General features: G+C 37.8%; 2 protein-coding genes across 31 annotated transcripts in view; one reads left to right on the forward strand and one right to left on the reverse strand.

Moving 5' to 3' along the window:
• The window catches only part of LOC148217043 (uncharacterized), a 194,899-nt gene extending 187,323 nt beyond the window's left edge, over nt 1-7,576 (reverse strand). For 10 of the 30 annotated variants that reach the window (XM_088137515.1, XM_088137493.1, XM_088137508.1 and 7 more), the window contains exon 1: nt 5,152-5,425. The gene's annotated coding sequence lies outside the window, so the exon portion shown is untranslated. Of the gene's footprint in view, nt 1-5,151; nt 5,441-7,438 lie in introns of those variants that run through there. The other 20 variants (XR_015795573.1, XR_015795575.1, XR_015795579.1 and 17 more) reach the window with 18 other exon arrangements.
• The window catches only part of ADGRB3 (adhesion G protein-coupled receptor B3), a 498,176-nt gene that overhangs the window by 375,638 nt on the left and 102,026 nt on the right, over nt 1-20,512 (forward strand). The window lies entirely within an intron of this gene.

Below are 20,512 nucleotides of genomic sequence, written 5' to 3' on the forward strand. Positions count from 1 at the left end.
TTGTACAGCTGGGTTCTTTTCAGTTTTGGCAACAACAACAAAAAAAGACCCTTTGCAGAAATTGAGAGTTTTCTGGTGAAATATTAGGAAGCAGAAAAAAAGATTCAACATGTTTTCTTGAAAATCTTTTTTTCTTTCCAAATCTTCACTTCCTATAATTCCTTCTGGATAATTAGTGTTTTCAGTAGCAAACATATGTACATTTCAAAGCTGAAATAGTTCAAAGATATGATACATCAAAATCATATATTCTGGCTCATTATGGTAGTTATAATGGGGTTGTGTTAGCATACTGACATTCAATAAAGAGATATAAATTTTTAGAAAGTAAACTGTACTTGAATATTTGAATGTGTAACAAAACTAGATGAACTGTCACGATAGGCATTATTGGTATGTTCTGTGCCTGCATTATTCAGTTTCTTTCTGTCTTAATGGTGTTTACTTAGTTTTGGCAAAAAAAAAAGTTTTTTTGTTTTGTTTTGCTTTTTTAATGAGACATGACTCTCAGGCGTAAATTCAGTTTTCTTGACTTGAAGCACAGGCAATCCATTGGCAAGACTAGTGTTCTAATTCTAAACTCAGTGCACAATAGTTTCACTGACTTTAATAGCATTTACTTTCATAGGTAAATTTCAAACATAAGCAACATGCATAAGCTTAATTTCAACTGTTTTGCTATTAGTTTATGGATCAGACTAAGATTAACTTTGTATGAAGTATCCTAAATAGTCTGTGAGTCAATCACAGTAATTTGTGCGAGCACAAAATGAACTATTTAGTATGAGTTCAAAGCTTAAACCCAAATATAATTTCAAGAACTGATTTTTCTAACCGCTGTAATGTTTAAAAGATTTAGGGAAATCAGTACTTAAGTTTGCATGTGGACTTAGTGTGTGAACCCTGTAATCAATGGCCTTCCAATTGTCAATTCTGTGGTTTACTGATCATGTTAATATTTTCAGTTGTTGAGAAACTATTTAGCTAAGGATTACAGGTACAAAAAGAATGAGAGTGATTTATACTCTGTTCCTAAGAGCTGTTGCACTATCAAAGACATAATTGGATGGGCTTATCATTAGAGCAAGCAAGTTGCAAGAATCCTGTGTTGCAGTGCATGAACCATAACAAATGTTTAGGATTGTACTGTCACTCCAAGTAAAGCTGAAGAGCCAAGATAAATGTTTTAACATTAACTGCACTGTTGATCTCAGTCTCTCATTCTCTCAAAATAATTAACAATTTTAGGTATTTCTCTGTAACATTTACCTTCATGTATATCATTATTTCTTTCAAGTTTATATGCAGATGAGATGCTGTCCCAGTATATTATCATCAGTGATAATTTCACCATTGACTTATCATTGTCCAAGGAAAGAAAATCAAATTCTTTCATAGACTCTAGTGTTTTGATGATGCATTTGTGGATGCAATAGAATTAAAGTTCATTATTCCACCTGGACTACTCTAGCCCTTAATGTCACAGTATCTCAAATCATAGGATAGGCTTCTTAATTAAATGAGTACGTGAAGAAGTGTATGCAAATGACAGTACAATGTAGAAGGAAGAAAGTTGAGTAGTTTTCCAACAATAATCTCTGTGAAAGAAGGATGGCCCAAAACTACCCCCTTTTATAGAAGTCCCTGCTGTGGCAAAGAGTGTTCACTTTTACTGTTCACCTAAATCTACATGAATTCTTAAATATAAATGCATGAATCAGGTGTTAAGAAGTGTGCCACCTTCATGCTCAATTTTACACACATGCACAGGAGCCATTTTGGTATGCATGATATTATGTTGCTTCAAAGCAAATGTGAATATTTTACATATATACTGTCAGCTGTGGCTCCTTCGCACCTATTATCTTCCAGGAAGAAGCACCCATGTCTGTGTGAAAGTCACTGAATACACAGTTGGGAGAGGGAGGATGCTCTTATGAACAGCTGTGCCTTCAAATATATTTCTCTTTAGAAAGTATTTTAAATATTTAGTGGATTTCCTTCACCCCTCTTCTTCCCCATTCACCCACCAAAAACCTAGCAATGAAACCAACATAAATTTACAACCCAATATATCTTATCTGATCATATCATATCATATCATATATCATATCATATGACTTCACAAAAAGACTTTTCTTCCCGATTCCCCAACTTCTTCTTGATCTGTACACACTCCTTATAATTTGCTGAAAAAATACTTTCCATGGATAAAGGGTAGAATAAGATATTCTATCTAACAAGTGTCTTTATAAATTAGTAGCAAAATGCAATTTAAATCAGGAGTGTTTACTTCTGAGCTCATGTACTCTTGTACCAGGCTTAACCTCATGCTTTGTGCAGCCTTACTTATTTTATGCCAGATTTTCACATATAGCTATAATTCAACTGTGTATTTAACTTTGGGAGAGGTTAGTATTCCATCTAATGAAAATAGCTGTGTGCTTAACAGTTATGCAGAAGTGAAACTAGATATATGCTCATAGTTCTCCTACATGATTTATTTGACTAAGCACTTTAGAATATTTAGGTCTGGAATTAGATTGGCTCCAAAGCTCTATGCAGAAGAAATATATCTAGACAAATATAGGTTGAGTGTATATTACATTAACCAAATCCATATTCAGGATTACAATTTAAGTGACTTTGTATTTTTATTCATAAGTGATTAGAGCAGTTACACATTTTTCCTTTGTGTTTTAATAGCAGTTTTGGAAAGAGACATCTTGTTCTAGTTTTCCTACTCAAGAAGAATGATGCCTTATTGAAGAACATCTTCTCTTAGAGCAGGATTATGCAACTTCTAGTGGCTCAGAGGCCATGCCAGGCTTTGCACAGCATGTCAAGAGCTTCACTTCAAACCTGGCTGGGTTTGAATATTGCTTTATTGTTTCAAGATGTTTTTCATCATCACAGATGTACTTGAATTTTGAGTATGCAGCTTTTCCTGCGATTGGTGAAGTTGTAGAAAGCATTGGGTCTGTCTGTTCAGTAGCCCAGATTCAAAGGGACAAGGTGATTTAAACCATGAGTGGGCAGTCACACACATCTATTCCTGGTATTGCATGTCTGTGTCACATGTATATGGCAATGCAAAAGGTGTGACATGCCTGCCCCAAAGTCAAGTGCATTTCTGATTATGAATAACATCTTAGAGCAACCAATTAATACATTGTCTAACCAATGTTGAATAGTAAATCTATGAATCAGAATTTAAAAAATATTCTAGAGTTCAGTTCACTAATCAATAGGTAAGAGAAGTTTGTAGATTAGGATCTTCTTTTGAGGTAGCAGTTAACATAGAAAAGCTCTAAGGTACAGTCTGTACTTTTATAGTGAAACAGGTGAGGGTAGAATTAACCATTAATTCTCATTAATAGGCTTTATGATTATGTATCATAAAATTTCAAGGACTTAAAAGGACTGTACTTTTCCCTAAGTAAATTATGGACTTAGAAGTTTTTATACCATAGAAGAAGGCTACTTTTGAAGATATATCGGGCTTTTGCAGAACCTTCATGATTTCTTCAAAGCTGAAAGGGTAGGAGCAAGCAACATTTTCCATGGAAGGCACACATTTATTTGTTTGTTTATTTATTAAACCACAGAGCATATGAAGGTAACACAATTATATCTCTAGGAGAGCCTACTGTATAGAGAAAATATAATTTCAACCTCAGATGTTGTTGGAATCCAGAAATTGCTCTCTAAGGCTGCCATGCATGTTTTAGGAGCTTGAAATACTTGTAGCTTCTGAAAAATTTCCTGGACTCAGACAAAAATTATCTAGAGGCTAAACCTACAAAAGAAAATGCAATAGAAGGCCAACAGTATATGGTTTCACAAATGCATGGGAAAACCCCCTCCTTTCATAAACAGGTGCCACATGGGAGACCTGTGAAATGTATGTTGTCATGGTGCTGGCTGATATATTCATTTACAAAACCTTTAGCATATGGCCAAATCCAATATTCAGTGTTAAACAGATGAAAATCCTTTGATGGGACTGTATTGGTTTAAATCCACTAAAGTAAATTTGGGTTGGAAACAGACAACTGTATGGCACAGGCGAGCAATCTCTAGTGTCAATGACTAGTAAGGATTCATTTATCTCTTGCCCAAAGTTATTGCTCAATGATACAAACATATCCAGGCCATGAGCTTACGATGGTCCCATCCACAGACTGCCTATTTATTTCTTCTCTACTTTTCAGCAGCTCCACATACTATGTTGGAAGCTGCACATGACATTTCTAAAAAAAAGTAAGGTTAAAAATAAAAATATTGCATAACTGTTTCCAAGTTGGCTTGCTGTCTCATTCTGTACCACAAAAAATTGGATTTTGGATTTTGCTACTTGCAACTTGAAACGGTTTGGCCATGTTCTAATTTTAGCATATTGTGATCAACATCCCTTTCCCTCTTCAAGTCAGTGATTGGCATCAGTCTGGGGGGGGGGGCAGGGGGGATATATCAGGTCATGGCTTCATTTTAAACAACAACAAAAAGGAAAAGGAACGTAAAGAAACTTATTGAGATCACCCTGAATAATTAGTGAAAATAAGTAATCATAAGAAAGATGGTATATATGACCATTATTAACACTCCAAAGCAAGCAAACATCATTTCTGATTTATCCGGGAAAGGCTAGAAGATTATTTACAGTAATGGCAAAAAAAGCATCAAGACAGATGGAGGTAGCTAAGGGTCTTTTCTTATTTCTTGGCTTTAGTCAATCAGTTGATATGTCCTTTATGTTAAATAAAGTTTGCATGACACATTATCCTTCGAGACACAACACAAAGCAGTTTGTCACAATACACATGGAATATAGTTGACATCCCTAAATAATGGTATTTTTTGTAGTGCTCTAATTAAGACGACTGAAGGAGAAGGGATTCAGAAACTAAGTGCTAAATGGGTCATCCAGATGACTCTTACAGAAGTTGCTAAAGTCAGAAGGCTAAAACAAGGTCCCCAAATAATTATTTCTAACATGCTAAAGAGACCTGGCTTATCAATGAGTTAAAAGATAGCACATATTAGAGATACAAATCTGATGTGATTAACTTAAGATACCATCTCTTATTCTGAACCTCCCATTTTTAACTCTGTCAAAGAAACATCCAGAAACAGATAAAATTACCTTACCTACTCAGACTGTTGGTCCATCTGGTTCAGTATTAACTACATTAACTAGCAGTGGTTCTCCAGATTTTCATTTTGAAGTCTTTCCCAGCTCTAGCTGAAGAGTCCTAGGGTTGAACTGGAATTGTCTGCATGCAAAGCTTGTGACTTGATACTGAGTTAAGCTTGTGACTTGATACTGAGTTCAGTATAACTCTTCATGGAGTTTATCTGGTCAGCCTGTTAACACTTCATATATGGATAATGCATTATTTAGCTTTGTGTTTCTAACCAGTGAGAACTAACATGTAGTTAGATGATTCCCCTTCCCCCATCTCAGACAGTGTGGATAAAAATAGATGAGAAAGGGGAACCAGTTCATCATGCTGTGACTGATATTGCCCTTAGACTGGCAGTCTATTTAATATTACATATAGGATTTTTCTTTACAGCTGTCCCCAAACCCCAGAACAAGAATCATATAGACCAGTAGTCTCCCAAAAGTTCATGGGAATTTGAGAGTACAGTTGGATGGTGTTAGATCTTTTGAACTTTGTCTACCTAATGAAAAATAGTTTATGGAAAATGGGCCTGTGCTAGGCAGCTGTGCTTTGTTTTGACATGGTGTCTTACATGGAGGCAACTCTTCTCCTCTAGCACCTCCAGTAGTTGGAAGAGGCTTCAATGTTTATGCTACCTTTTCCAGTGTTGTTGCTTTGGTAAGCAAAATGAATCATAATGAAGCAAAGCATGCCTTCAAAGCTTTGTACAGTCTGAACAGAGAATTTATGGGCCTCCAATTGTCACTAAACTGCAGTGCCCTCCACCTCCTACCAGCATGGCTAATGCCAAAGGATATTTGAAGTTCTAGTGTATCACAGACTCTCCTATCTACGTCTTATTTTATTCCTTAACTATTTTTAATTGGAAAATCATGCTTTTCCAAAAGCTGGGCTGAAATGTGTTCTTCCTCCTTCTAAGTCCTACAAATGGGAAAAGAAAGTGGTTGTCAACTTGTTCTCCCAAAACTTCATGGGAATTTGAGAGTACAATAGGGAGAAATGACATTTCTGCCTGAGTGTTGGCCTTATTCTGGAAACAAATGATAGGATTTAACCTTGGCTGCCAAATGTAACTGAGGAGGAGGAAGAGTTTCCCACTAACAGTTTCTATACCTTCTTTTAGAAGCAGTTTTTATTCGGCTTTTTCTCTAGTCTATGAAATATACCTTGTATGTTGTGGTTATCTGGGACTGAATATATTTTCTATGAATTAGCACAGAAAAATATTCTGATATAGGAAACGGAGGAGAGATTTTGATAATTATGTGGTTTTAAGCACAGGGAAAATTGGAAAGGGATAACAAGTCACACTAGCAAAAATAGCTTATAGTGCACTGTCATCTATTATTCTATCATGAGTTGATTGCTTTTTGCTTTTACTATCACCAAACGAAATCTAGACTTCCAGAATCCATAATAGGGACTTCTCAGTAGAAGCACCTCAAGCTGTGGAATACCCTTCCACTACAGAGTTTTTATTAAGATGCAAACAATAATATTCCAACTTTTGGAACGTTCCATCAACGTTTGGGCATATATATCACAACAAGATGGCTTTTAATAGATTGTTATATATTTTGATTCGATTTGGGTAATGATAATTTTCCAGTGAAGGGCAGACATAATATTATAAAGGAATGAAAACATTCCGCTTTTCAGTAAGCCGTCCATGCTACTCAATTATATCCTCCCTCTCACTGAGGCTTCCATTTTCTCTCCCCAGTGTCCCTACAGCTTCTGAGCACACCCACTCCTCAATGGGTGGTTGGGGATTTATTTTTAATCTTCTTATGTTCCTACAAAACCTAGATTCCCTACTGAACCTACTTTTACTACTGTTTTATGCTCAGAGGTTTTGGTGTTTTCGGTTATTTATTGTGCATTTTAATTTTACTTTTTGTTCTGATTTGTTGCACACATAACATTGTGTTATGATATTATTTGTGGGTGTGGTTTGGTTTTCTTACCATGAGTGCTTTGCTATATTCATGGTAATTTTCTTACTGTGGATGTTTTATTGAAATTTTAAGTGCTACAAAGCCACCATGAGTCTAGATGATTCAGTGGCATACAAATTTAACAAATAATAGTAATAATCATTGTAAGGACTGGTGCTCACCTCTAAACTTCAAAAATAAAGGAAACAATATCCAGTATTAGCTACAATGGGAGCCTCTCCTGTTGTGAGCCAAAGCAAGTCTTTGAAAACGATGTTTCAGTAATGAAAGTATATAATTTCAGATCCTTACCTGATTGGATTCAGGCTCTTGCTTGGACCACTTCAATCTCGTCATGACATGCTGTTTGGAAAATGGAATTTGTTGTTGTGCCTTTTTCAGATAGCAGTTTTTAATTTCTTTTTCCCTCTGGAAATCACCCCCATGTCCTAGCACTGAAAAATGATAACATATCACAGGCACCAGTTAAAGCTGTTTCAAGCAATCTGTTGGTGAGTCAAGAAAATTATTCCTGGCATCACATTCTTTCCTCCCACCCCACCCGCCGCTAGTTCTATACTTGGTTGGATTCCAGTTCAAATAACAGATACAGTAAATGAGAAACTGGTCAAGTTCTGATCCTATGAAATTATCCTCTCTTTCTGAGTTTCTTTAAGACGATAATTCATAACTAATAATATTACTTTTTCTATTCATATGCTCCAGCCTATTCCAGCTTCGCTGTTGATTAGGAGTTCTGGGAGTTGTCATTGAAAACATTTAGAGGGGAACAGATTGGGAAAAGTTGTTGCAATCATTGTTACCTCTTTCATGTGTACATATAATAAAGACCAAGTAGACAGTTCTGCTTATTATTTGGTTAATTTTTTGGAGATGTGGGAACTAAGGAAGGATTGAGACAGGTATGGAAACTGATGCTAACTAGAATCTGTGCTAGCTTCAGTCATGTGTTACCAATTCACTTTTATTTTGCTATACAGAAACACACACCCAGTCAATATTTGATGGTGAATAACAATAACAACAACAAACTGGTCCTAAAAATGAATAGGAAGGGCAAAAGTTGTCTCAACAGACATTAGAACTATTGTAGTAACAAAGCCCATTTTGTGCTTGTTACTGGAGTGCACAAGATATTTGGGGGAAAAAAAAAAAGCATAGAACTTGTCTATTGGTTCCCTATAGCTTGATTACCAGCGAAGGTTCCTGTATGACACAAACCAATAAAAATACATGGGTGCCATCTTGCCTTTTTTCATCCCCTCCCATGGTCACCCCTGACAGAAAAAAAGGACTGAAGGCAGTTGATACTGGTACAGAGTAAAAGTAAAAATAGAACAAGGAAAAACTATCAAGAACCTAATGAATGAGGGCAGCCCAGAACCATCTGCCTGAAGACTAAGGTATTGTAAAGGTCTTTAGGTGTGTGGCATTCCATATCTGAGGAGGCAGCGTGTTCCGAAGGACAGATGGTATACTGCTGAGTCCCAACTTCTGCACTTCCCATGGGGTGGGAATCCTTAACACTCCTTCCCTTAAATTTCTCATGGGACGGGCTGAATCTGGGTAGATAAATGGTCCGGTGGGGACCCTGGTGCCAAGCCATGTTGAAGCAATTCAGTTTTCCAAGCCCTGGAAATGTTTATGGCAAACTTTCTGAAGACTGGCTCTGAATGTCATAAAATGCAAATTTATCATTACAAGATTGAGTTTCATCTTTACTTTCTGACTGCCACTGCTTGGGTGCTTGTATGTATTTTGTGAATGTCTAGAGAGTTTCACTGCTGATGAAACAAATCAAGTCTGCCCATGTCTCACTGTTCACAAAATTCTGTGTTGATTTATGTTTCATAAGATTACATTCTTAGAGAGCTGATCTTGTCATTGTCAAGTGATTAATGACATAATGGGTACATTAGTAGATTAATTATGTGGGATAATATTTCTCCTTTTTAATAAACATTTGGATTCCTTTGTCTTTAAATATTCAGACTGATTAAATCTTGAATCATGCTGCCATTATATACCACAGATCTTCAATATTAAAGATGACTCCTCTCTACTACTCCTATCCTGGCAGAGGTTTCCTGATAAATATATATGCATATATATTTTGAAAAAACAGGAAGGATCAAGCATAGGCATTTTGACCATTTTGTGTAAATTGTATCAATGGCAGTGTGGCAGCAGTTCTCAGGGATTTCACTGCTGTGCATTCAAGGCTCCAATGAGACTGTGATATCCCTTGCAGCTCTCTTAATGCCTGTATCTGAATAGGAATAGTGGCTGAAAATTATTTCTAAATACTTGATAATGGAGTTGTCACACTGAGGAAGATATGTGGTCAGTCTAGGACATTCTGTAAGTCTTAACAGTGGCCAGGTGCTTTCAGGGAAGTTGGCAGCAAGTGGTTCCAGGATAATTGTCTGTTTCTCCAGTTTGTGGTTAAAGGCTAGCTTCAGTAAGTTAAATTGAATGTGATATTTTGGATATAAACAGAATTCTATATTCTCCCTGGCCTGCTCCCCTCCCCTCCCCTCCCCATCACATTTCTCATTTTTTAGTCATTTAAAAAAGGCAGTGAAGCTTCATCCTTGTGGAAGGTGTAGTAACATACTGGTAATATTATATAATTGTATCTGTTTTGTCTGTACCAAAGAGGGGGAATCTTTTTCAGTGAAGTGCCTTTAACTCATTGCAAAAGTCACTTGTGACCACCAATGGAGCAGGGATGTGCTTCCAATTTGCTAAGGACAGGCTGTCCAGTCAGAGTTGGTGGGAGCAGGGGAACAAGAGAAGTTTTTACCTAGTGGCCTGGAAGAACAAAGGCATCCTATTTCTCTTGCTTTCTCTTTGATGCTTTTTGTCTGGAACCAAGTTAGTAGAGAGAGACAAATGTGATTAATGCTGCCAAGCCATAATGTATGAGCCCACTCTCTCTTGGATCTCCCTCAAAATCTCTCCCATCTGGCATCCCTTACATGGGATTGAACTGAAGCCCTGGCAATGTCTGCCTCGGTTCCTTCACCCTCAACCACAGCCCAGCCACTGTGAGTGGATCTTTCTCTGGCACTCTTTTCTACGTTGCTCATGTCCCTCCATGATCACAATGTCAAGTTTTATCAAACTATGTGTTTGTAATAGAGTTCTGATAATCTCTAGGAATTGAACAACAGGCTCCTGCAGGCCCTTTCAAAGAAGTGAGAAAGCAGACCCAGCTGCAATTGTGTAGAACCATTTCTTTTCTTCCTCCCTCTCTCTCATTCTGTCACCCTTTTTCTGTACACATTTGTCTTTTTCCTGCAGGCGTGGTTCTGCAGAAACTCACTAAAGTGCACCCACTTTCTGAAATGAAGTTGCAGGTCCATCATTAATCTACTCTATCCTGGCATCTCTGATACCTTCTGAGTATCAGGCAGAGAAAGCATTCCTATCACCTGATACCTGACCTTTTTAAAGGAAAATGTCAACCTTTCTGCCCTCAAAGTTATGCTTCCTTTGTATAAACAATGATGTGCTATCATAGACTAATGTGATGTAATGGAAAGAATAATAGATAGGAACTAAAGAATTGTGATTCCAAATTCACTCAGTGTGAAGCTCGTCAGTGACACTAGACTTTTCATAATCTATTGAGTGAAACAACTATATAGAAGCTGTTTGAGGAGCCAATGGAATAACTTCCAAGTTCCCTCTATTCCATCCTGGGCTTCTTGGAGAGTGGCAGGGTAGTAGTGCAAGTGTGTGTGTGTGGGGGGGGGAGAGAATTCTGTATGAAACTTATTAAAAGTTTAATCACATATGGTGTTGATTCTCATAATACAAAAGATTGCATCAGTAGTCAGTGTGCTGACACTGAATTTAATAAGATATGAGCATATAGAGGTGGCCATTCTACCATGCATTTTACTAGAGAACTGCACCACAATAAGAGGGCTAAACCTATACCTGCATGATTATTGACGTAGGCTCTGTCAGAAGCCATCACTATACCAGAAATCTCTTAAATTTCCAATACTGTCTGGGAAACAAACTAGATCAAGGTTTCTCAAAATAATAATGCATGAATTTGTATGACTCCTACATGATGGAGGAGGAGGAGGAGGAGTTAGCTGCTAGAAGAATTAGGATTCATATGGATATCAATAGCTGTGCAATCAGAAAGGGCATGTGTCTATGCAATACAAATAGGTGTGGGAGTGTTGCAAATTTGGGGGGCTTGCAGATGTAAAAGAGGATTAAGGATTAATCCTTAACTTGCAAGCCAAGGTTGGCTTCTTCAGAATCCAGCCAGTGGGTCACTCCATTGTGTTATGCAGTCTTCTCCTGACCCAGTACTAATTAGCTATGTTCCTATCATCCTCTACTAATAGAGCCATGCTAAGAAAGCTGCAGCCCAGCCCAGCCCAGCCACAGAGCAACGTATGGCTGTTGTGGGGGAAGTGAAGGTGGATTCCATAAATCCCAATCCAAAACAGTGGGACTTCCCCCCCGCCAGCTGCTGACATTCATTCCATACTGTGAAGTTTAAAAGCTCAATATATCAATTTCTATCATCCTCAATCATCTGGGTTCATGGATCTGAAATCTTCCTGTATCTCAAAGCAAGCCCACTGGGGGGAAAGCTGTTGCCTAATCTTGCTCCTGGGAGGCCAGCCAGCCTCAAATGACATAGCAGCAGGCAAGGTGGCCCCAAAGAAGTGGTGTGCTTTAGTGTGCCCGGGTGCAAAGCACAGTGCTAGGACAGCTGTCATGTTGGGTGCAAATCTCCTTGAAGGTTAGATGAGAGGGCAGCCAGACTTTCAATCCTCCTAAGTGGCTGTCTGTTATGCCCTTAGCAACAGCAATGATGGTGGAAGTCCTAAGCAAGCTTGCCATTTCTATCAGCAGCTCCCCAGAATAGAAAACTTGACACTGCACTTTCTTCCCAGTTCTGAGGACATACACTCCCTGCCTGCCCACCTTTTAAACCTTCTGACCTCCCAAAGCTGGAGTTTCAAATTTCATATCTTGGGTGCATTCCTGCAGTGTCAGGTGATCCCATCCCCACTGTTCATTTCCCATCTTTAGTAAATCTCCATGCAAAATACCAACCAGGCGGTACCCCTCCTCTCTGTTGGCTATGTCCCATGTATGACATGGACTCCTTAGCTCCTGCTTTTCCCAAATGTCAAAGCTCTGGAGACACTGTGTTCCCTGCCTGCCCACTTTCAACCCTTCTGGACACCCAAAAATTTGTGACTTCCCACAAAATTGGTTGCAACTCCCCAGGAGATCATTACACACAATTTGTGGACCCTGCCCTAGATTATTCTATACAATAGACATTGGCACATTATCCTGGGCATACATTATTGCAGCGGATTGTAATTTATTAAAACTTATGCTATGATAAATATATTTCAGAGATTCTTTGTAAGATTATTAAGTTGTGGAACTGGGGAGAAAGGTATATATAGTAACCCAAACTGGCTCATAGTTACAGGCTAAAGCCAAAATTATGGGCAGTACCTGGGGTTTATATTTTGCTTCTCCTATGGCTATGATTCAATATTTTGACAAAGAGGAAATCATAGGCAGGACCAGTTTAAGGATTTGGGGCCCAAAGGAATACCAGATTTGGTTAGATTAACACTGAAGATGTATTCCTTGAAAGTGAGATGTTAAAAGTATGTATCCAAAATGGAATACCCATGGGACCCGAATTAAACATTAATTTATCTAGAAGTAGCATACTGGATTTGAAAGTCACCATGCTATAAAACCCTTCATAGAATAACGATCCCATGTGCCTGATCTACCTGTTTGCTAACACAGCCATCTCAAAAACCTCATCAGCCTTATCTACTGATTGACTAACAAGGAGCTGTGTTAGCCTGCAGGTGGACCTGCCCCTACAAGTCCCCTCATCCCTCTCTGCCACTGGCTAATATGTAGTCTTGGGATGGACCAACATGCCTAATTAGGTCACAGAGAGACCTGTTAGAAAACCGTGTCACTCCAAACTATTGCCCTGGGGACAACCAATGCCTCTGTATCTTTGTTTACCCATAATCCACTCAGCCTGCCGCTCTTGTACTCCGCTGCCACTCAGGCAGCTGTGTACAGTGTGCTCCTATTACGTCCTGTTTGTCTGTGCCCCTGTTATATCCTTTTCACCTGTGCCCCTGTAACATCCTGTTCATCTATTCTTGGTGTGCAACTCTCCAAAGAAAAATTGTATAAAGAAAACTATAATGTTAAGAAGCAATAACTTACTAATCATGGCCTTTCTAACAAATGTAGCAGGCAGATTGTACAGAACCCTGAAGGAAAACGTTATCATTGTTATTACTACAGTATTCCTCAAATATCTGTATGATGAATTTCTGCCATGTCAGAAGTTTGTGAGTTTTAAAGCCAGGATAAAGAACGCATCTAAAAATCTTTTCCCAAATGAAAAATGAAAAATGTCTGGCATGAGAAGTCCTGCAGCTGGATGAAAATGTTACTGAACTTGGCACAATATTGCAAACTGACAGCAAGTATAGTTATGTAATCTGACTCTGAAACAAATAGCTGTATTTTATCTGAAGTGGGACTTTCCATCTACTCTGTAATTATTAAATCTCCCAATTTACCATCCCCACTAAACCACATCTCAAAGAACTGGAGGCTGGGTAACTTTCCGAGGCTTCCTTCATGGTTAGCTGAAGTCACAAAATCAAAATGTTGCTCTTTTCACAACCTTCAGCTCAGGCCTGTCAGGGAAGACTGAACCAGTAAGGCAGAAAAATACGCTGCTGTTGGATCTTGAGTTTTAAGATGGAATTAATTAAAGTCTGTTGTTCTTTGGGCTCGGATTTCATGTAGCTTGTATTTCAGAAGGACTCTCAAGTCTCTGCTTTGGCTGCCTACCACTTATGTCATGTCAATCTAAATTCAAACTTGAGTGTTACCAAAGTAATTGCTGCTATAAAAAGCTTTGTTATTCTGTCGTTAATGATTGGAAGTAGATAAGAGTTATGGTGTGTCACTGAGCCAAGATATCCAAGCTATGGGACATGTCCTTACTAGAACAGAACAGGAGACCTACAGTATTTCTTCAGTGTGTTGTTGGATTCTTTTTAATATGCAGAGCATCTACAGAAGAAATGTACAATCTGAAGTCCCACTTTTGTATTAGGCCCTTCAGAGCCTTGTATGTGACTCTCTCAAATGTATAAAAGTTATAATCAAAGCAATTTTAATGTGATAGAAGATGAAATATATTAAATTTATTTCTGGAAAGCAATCATATTAACTATTATTCATTTTAATTTCATTTAAATCTAAATGAAATCAAAGTAAATTTCAATTTTGTCCCAGCTTCACATACTATTTTTTTTAGTTCAGCTCCTAGTAAGCCATAGAAAAATGTGCTTTTCAGCCCAGAAAAAATTGTACATCCTCAACCTGAAAAACCTTTCTCCATGAGATGTTCAAGAAATTAATTAAATGAAAGAATCACCCTTAATACCTTGCCCTTAGTAATCCCATAGACAACATTTTATACAGGGAAATAAATGCTGAACCAACCCAACTCTTCAGACAGACAAAACTTCCTTGCAATAGCACCTTTGCCTCAAAGATTAATCAGTTGTCAATTCTACAAATTCCACACCTTCAGCCATGGATATTCACAGAGCGACTCTGGGCCAGTCACTCTTTCAACTGAATCATCCTCACAGAGTTGCTGCTGTGGAGATATATATGAAGGGAGATCCCCATGTAAGATGCTTTGAGTTCTTATTGGAAATGCAGGATAGAACAAATCCATACATTTTGCTCTGCGTGAAAACTAGAGGTGAGCTTATTTGTTTGCAAAATAAACAAAAATGCAGCTTTCCAAAAAACAAAATTGGATTTTAACAGGATGCTCAAAAAGGTGCTTAAGGGTTTGGGAAACAAGAGCAAAAGCCTTCATGTTACCATCACAACTGGGAAGAGATGCCATGTGTTTGACAAAGAATAGTCTGGCAGCAAAATTTCTAGAAAGCAGCGTAATAAGGCGCATGTGCCAAATTTGTGGCTGGATATGAATCATTGTGAAACCCTTTGGAAGCCTCACTATGAGAGGCCCACTTAAATCTGCAATCCAAAGGACATTCAGAAGTGAATTTCAGTGCAGGGAAGGGAAAAGGTAAGGTTTGCCAAAACAATAGGGCAATCTTCCCCATCTCGCACTACTCTGCTCGGAAAGAGGGAGCTGTTCTACTCTAAGCAGACTTTCTGCTCCTGCACCTCGTCTTGGGGAAGGCCTTATCTTGGGGAAGGAGGAGAGCTTGGCAGGCAAGAGAAGGCTCCATGAGCATTCAGCCAAAGAATGCTGCTTGGGTTTTTGCACAGCCAGTATGCCTAAAGAGAAGACCTATTTCCCTTCCCCAATAGTGACTTTCCCCCTTGGGGAAATAGGGAGACAGTAAAGGAAGGCTGACATCAATTAGATCCTTTGTTTCTTGCACAGGTTTGTAACCCCTCAAGGAACCCCAAGGGTCCCATTTGATTTCGCAGGTGAGCAACAGGCAGTTTATCCATCATTTCTCTGAGGGCAGTTTGACTGCCTGCTTCACAGCAGAGGGGAAAACCAGGTGGCTTCTATGGCAGATGGAACACATCGCTGTGTTGTCATGGCAACGGGATGATAGTCCCTATCTTTTTCTGCTGTGCTGCAAGGATGAGTTTGTTGCCTGCCCTTGTAGCACAGCTTTGCAAAACAGACAATAGATGCCTTCATTGCCAAAGAAAGTGGTTCGTGCTTCTGCTGCAGCTTATAGACCGTGCAAGGGCAAATAATGAAATTGCCCTCAAAGCTGGTCTATGAAACTTAGACTGCATAGATCTGGATGACTCCCAGAGGGGAGCTAAAAGATACAAATGTCTAACACTCTGCTCCCTTCTAGTAGTCGTCTGGATTTGTACACCTCACATTTGTTAGCGGTAACACCATCCAGTTGACTATGCAATAGAGAACAGGTTTGCTTCTTCTATTATCCCATAAATTTGGTTACATTCCTCCCTTTTACCCAAATATATTTGGCTATTCGGCACCATGACATCATCTTGATTGCTATGTGTTCCCTAACGGCTGGAAATCGCATAGTGGGGACTAAAATAAGAAAGTTGCACCGGGAAGCAGCAGAGAAAGGGGACATTTTTTTTCTTGCAACGGAGGAAAATACTTTTCTTGTCAGCTGACATTTCAAAACTATTTAAAAATCTCCTCTTTTGCTTGATTTTTGGTTGGTTTGGTTTGCTTTTGGTTGTACATTAATATTTAGCATAGTACTAAAGAACTTATTGCTGAAGCTTTCCTTAGCTAAAAGGCCCACACTACATTTAATATAATCCAGTGGCCATATGAGCATTTTCCACCTACATTTTTAAAATTGCATAATGAATTAATAACTAATTCCATAAATATCTGAACTCATCTGTATTCGTTAGCCAGCAGTCCTTAACCCATTTTTCTATTGCTCATATATGAATAAAATATGCATTTTTTAAAAGGTGAGGGAATTCTAATATTCTGAAGATAGGAATCTTTAAAAACAGCAATATGACTTCAGTAAATACTTCTGTTCAGAAGGGAACAACTTGCCATGTTAATATAGGGAGAACTGGAAAGACTTTCAATAGAAATTTCTCCTCATGTCCAAACATAAAATTCTGCATTTACCAATTGCTTCTTGTACATAGTCTTTGCCCATTGCGCTTAGTAGTATAGTTTCTTCATGTATTTCTCAGTAACACTGGAAGTCTTTGGTTATATGGAAGGAATGAAGTTCACAGCTCTTTCCCACGCTAGTGTTGCCATTCCTGGGAACTGGAACAACACTAGCATGGGAAGGGACTGCAGTGTGAACTCCTCCCTTGTAATCATGGATTTCTTGTATGGTTGGGCAGCCAAGGTACTTTGCTCCTCTAATGTTGCAGTGCATTCTTATCATATAAGGTAACCAACAACCCATGTGAGCTAATATGCCTGAAGTCTAACCCAGCATAGTTTACCTGAAGTACTTCATTTTAACTAGCTTAGTTCAAAGATCACATAACTTGTTTAGGTGTAGGAAGGTTAACTTCAATGATTTCCAGAGCATATCCAGCATCATGTATGCATACCAAGTGCTGAGAAAAGCACCATCAATCTACTGTATTGTGATATATATTGTGCTTTGCAACTTTACATTTAATTATTTTTCAGTGATTCAGGTGTATTACTAAGAATGACAATACATACAAAAGGCTGCCTGCTGGCTATCATATGATGACCAGAAAGGTCAGCAGATTGGCAAGTTTGAATATACATCTTCTGCAAAATGTGTCATTTGTCCTCTCACTCATTTATGCTAGTAGAATAAGCTCTTCTGATAAGGCTCAGATCAGGCCCTATAATAAAAATAGCTGCCTGGAGTGTTAAAATGCATCTTTAGAGAGCACCGTTTACTGGGCATCAACTGTTTTTGTCTTGAAAGCCATAGGTGAAAACTTTGTTTCTCACTTCCCTGTATCCAATCGTGCTGTTTTGAGTTGTTTACTAAGTCACCCTGATGTGCATGAAAAAAGGTACCTGAAAGTACAGGTATACAAAACGTTTCCCATTCAAAATATTCTGAGCATGAAACACTCTGACCTTGAAAAAGTTGTTTTGAATTTCAAATAGGTTATTCTGACATTACAAGAAGACCCAACGTATTGTGGCCATTCTGGAAGTATCTTGAGCACAATACCACCGTGTCTTACATTCAGAGCAGATGCTTTAGACTTGAACAGGGCAGTTTTGAGCTCGGCGTACTTGCATGAGAAATATGAGAGCTCTAAACAAGGCATTTTGAGCTAAAAAGAATTTGAACGATATGTTTAGTGCATCCCTAGCTAAAAGTTCACTCACTATTTTGTAACATTTTGCTTGTTTCTTATTGCCTTCCGAAGGATTTTAGAGTCATATTGCTATTAATAATTTCATAATGTTAGATATTTTATTAGTATTCTTAAAGTTTTTGTTTTTTACTGCTGCTTTAGAAACTTTCCACTTGAGAAACATGGTAACTGTGCTCTTCATACATATAGTCATGCAACCATTTATTATAAAAGGGTTCTTTTAAAAAAAAAATGCCTGAACAATAAGTTCTGAGTGTTCAGTTCAAAAGACAAAATGAAAATGATATTGTGGAATTTGATAAACAAATCTTTATATTGTTGGGAAAAAAGCATTTTTTTGCATCCACAGTGCTACTCCTCCTTCTTCTTCTCATGTCTTTTCCCCCTAAACCTATAACATATGTACACATAATTAGTCAAGATATTTTGTTCCTCTAATCTAAAGGTAATGTCACAATACAGTCTTATCACATAAAGTAACCAACAATCTATGTGAGTTTAACCTAGCATAGTTAACCTGAAGTACAGTATATCATTTTTAATCAACTTAGTTCAATGCTGAGTAACAGCCAGCCTAATTCCACTGAAAAATTAGCTTAATTTTAATTTTTATTTTATTAAAATAAAATTATTTTATTTTTTATCTCCAGTGCTAATCCTTCTTCTTATCCTCATGTCATTTCCCTTTAAACCTATATGTACACATAATCAGCTGTATCCTCCCTGTAGTTGTATTTATTTATTTACTTAGTTACTTACTTATTGCAAGTGTTTGAATCTTATCTTTCCAGTACAGTACAGCATTTTTTACCAAAAGAAAAGAAAAGTTAAAAAATGTGTTCACAGATGTTAAATGTTTTATTTAGTTTTCCCCCGGATCCAAACCCAAAAAACTACCCAAAAAGTTCAGCAAGGTAGAACAGACTAACTAATGAAACATAGTCCTGCATCTCTACCTGGTAGCCCAAGGGCTCATTTAAAGTTTTTAGCTCTTAACTTAGACTTAAAAAAATATGACAGAAAGCCGAAGCACTTAAAAGGATTCAAAGTATAAATGGTGGGCAGTGTCAACCACACATGCTAATGTGGAAAGTCCTGGGAATACAATCTAGGAAACAGGACACCTTCGGGCTACAATTCAAAAACCTGTTTCCTAAGAATAAGCTCCAAGGAACTCAGTGGGTATTGGGTGGTGTTCTTAAGAAAGAAACATCATCTTTTTTCCAGTAGAAGATTTGGTGATAGCCATAACTTTTATTTTAATTTTAGTAGATCATCTCCTTTCCTTCTCATAATTATTATAAAAGGGTTTTTTTTTAATTTGTTTGTTTTTTGAGCGGGCAGGGGGGTTGTTCCACTAATGGATAGAGGAACATATTATTCTCTGAGAAGCTGTAAAGAATATTAAAACAAGCTGTCCTTTATATATATATATATCTCCAATATAATGTTATAATATAACATTATATTGGCTTAGTCAATACTTTCTAAATAGTGCAAAACTCAACTTGAGACTAAAAAATGGACAAGTTATAGATTTTCATGGTTATTACTTTTGTATTTGATTAATTTTGCAATAATACCATTATTTTTGCACTTGGTTGGGTCCAGACAATCTTTGGTTTTTGTAGCTTGTTCGGAGTTTTCTATATTGGATTAGAAAAGTCTAATTTCTCACCTTAACCGCAGGTTTCCACCATAAAGATTTCTAAAGGTTTCCCCTTTCTCCATGTGTAATCTTCCAACCAGTTCTCCTCCTCCTCCTTTTTTTTTTTATCATGTTTTCAGTGAAATCATTTTAGTTTTTGTGATGTTTTAATACATCCCTGGCTTGCCACCCAATCACAAAATGTCTGGAAACTGCTTCTATCAAGAACCCTATATTGCTTGCCAGAGATAACCAGCTTATATCCAGGCTGATAACAAACAGATTCCTTTCTAAATTTTGTACTTCTATTTGTTGTGCATTCAGCAGGAGTGGGAGCTTGACATAAGAATGTACAGATGACCTCGTTGGAAAAAATTGAACCAACCTTTTTAGATTATGGTTGCTTTCTTTCTGAAGCAGCTAGATTCAAAGTAGGTAAGAGCCTCAAGGAGACATTTGCTATTGGCTACTAAATAAAACAGAGAACAATGAAAAGCCTGGCTAATAAGAAGCCATCCTAAAAGATCCAGTTGACTTCTACTGCATGGACAGAATGATGAATGCCTTGTAAGTCACAGTAACCTGGATCACCTTCTACTCCTGTCACTTCTGGGGAAAAAACTCTCAGGTGCACTGATAGAGGTGCCAAAGCACAGAAAAGAAACACAGGTTTAGTTTCCTGCCACTTTTTCTGCAGTGTTCATTGGCTGAAGCCTTTGTATCAGGTGGCCTCTGTACTCAGTAATTTGGAGAGTTTGCATGTACTGTAGTTTCTTTTGAGGCTCCTAGTACAAAAAGAGATGAAACGTATTTTTAAT

Source organism: Python bivittatus, unplaced genomic scaffold (assembly GCF_059951505.1).
Source record: "Python bivittatus isolate LINGU-HERP-01145 unplaced genomic scaffold, Pbiv_v1 ctg000020_np1212, whole genome shotgun sequence".
NCBI lineage: Eukaryota > Metazoa > Chordata > Lepidosauria > Squamata > Pythonidae > Python > Python bivittatus.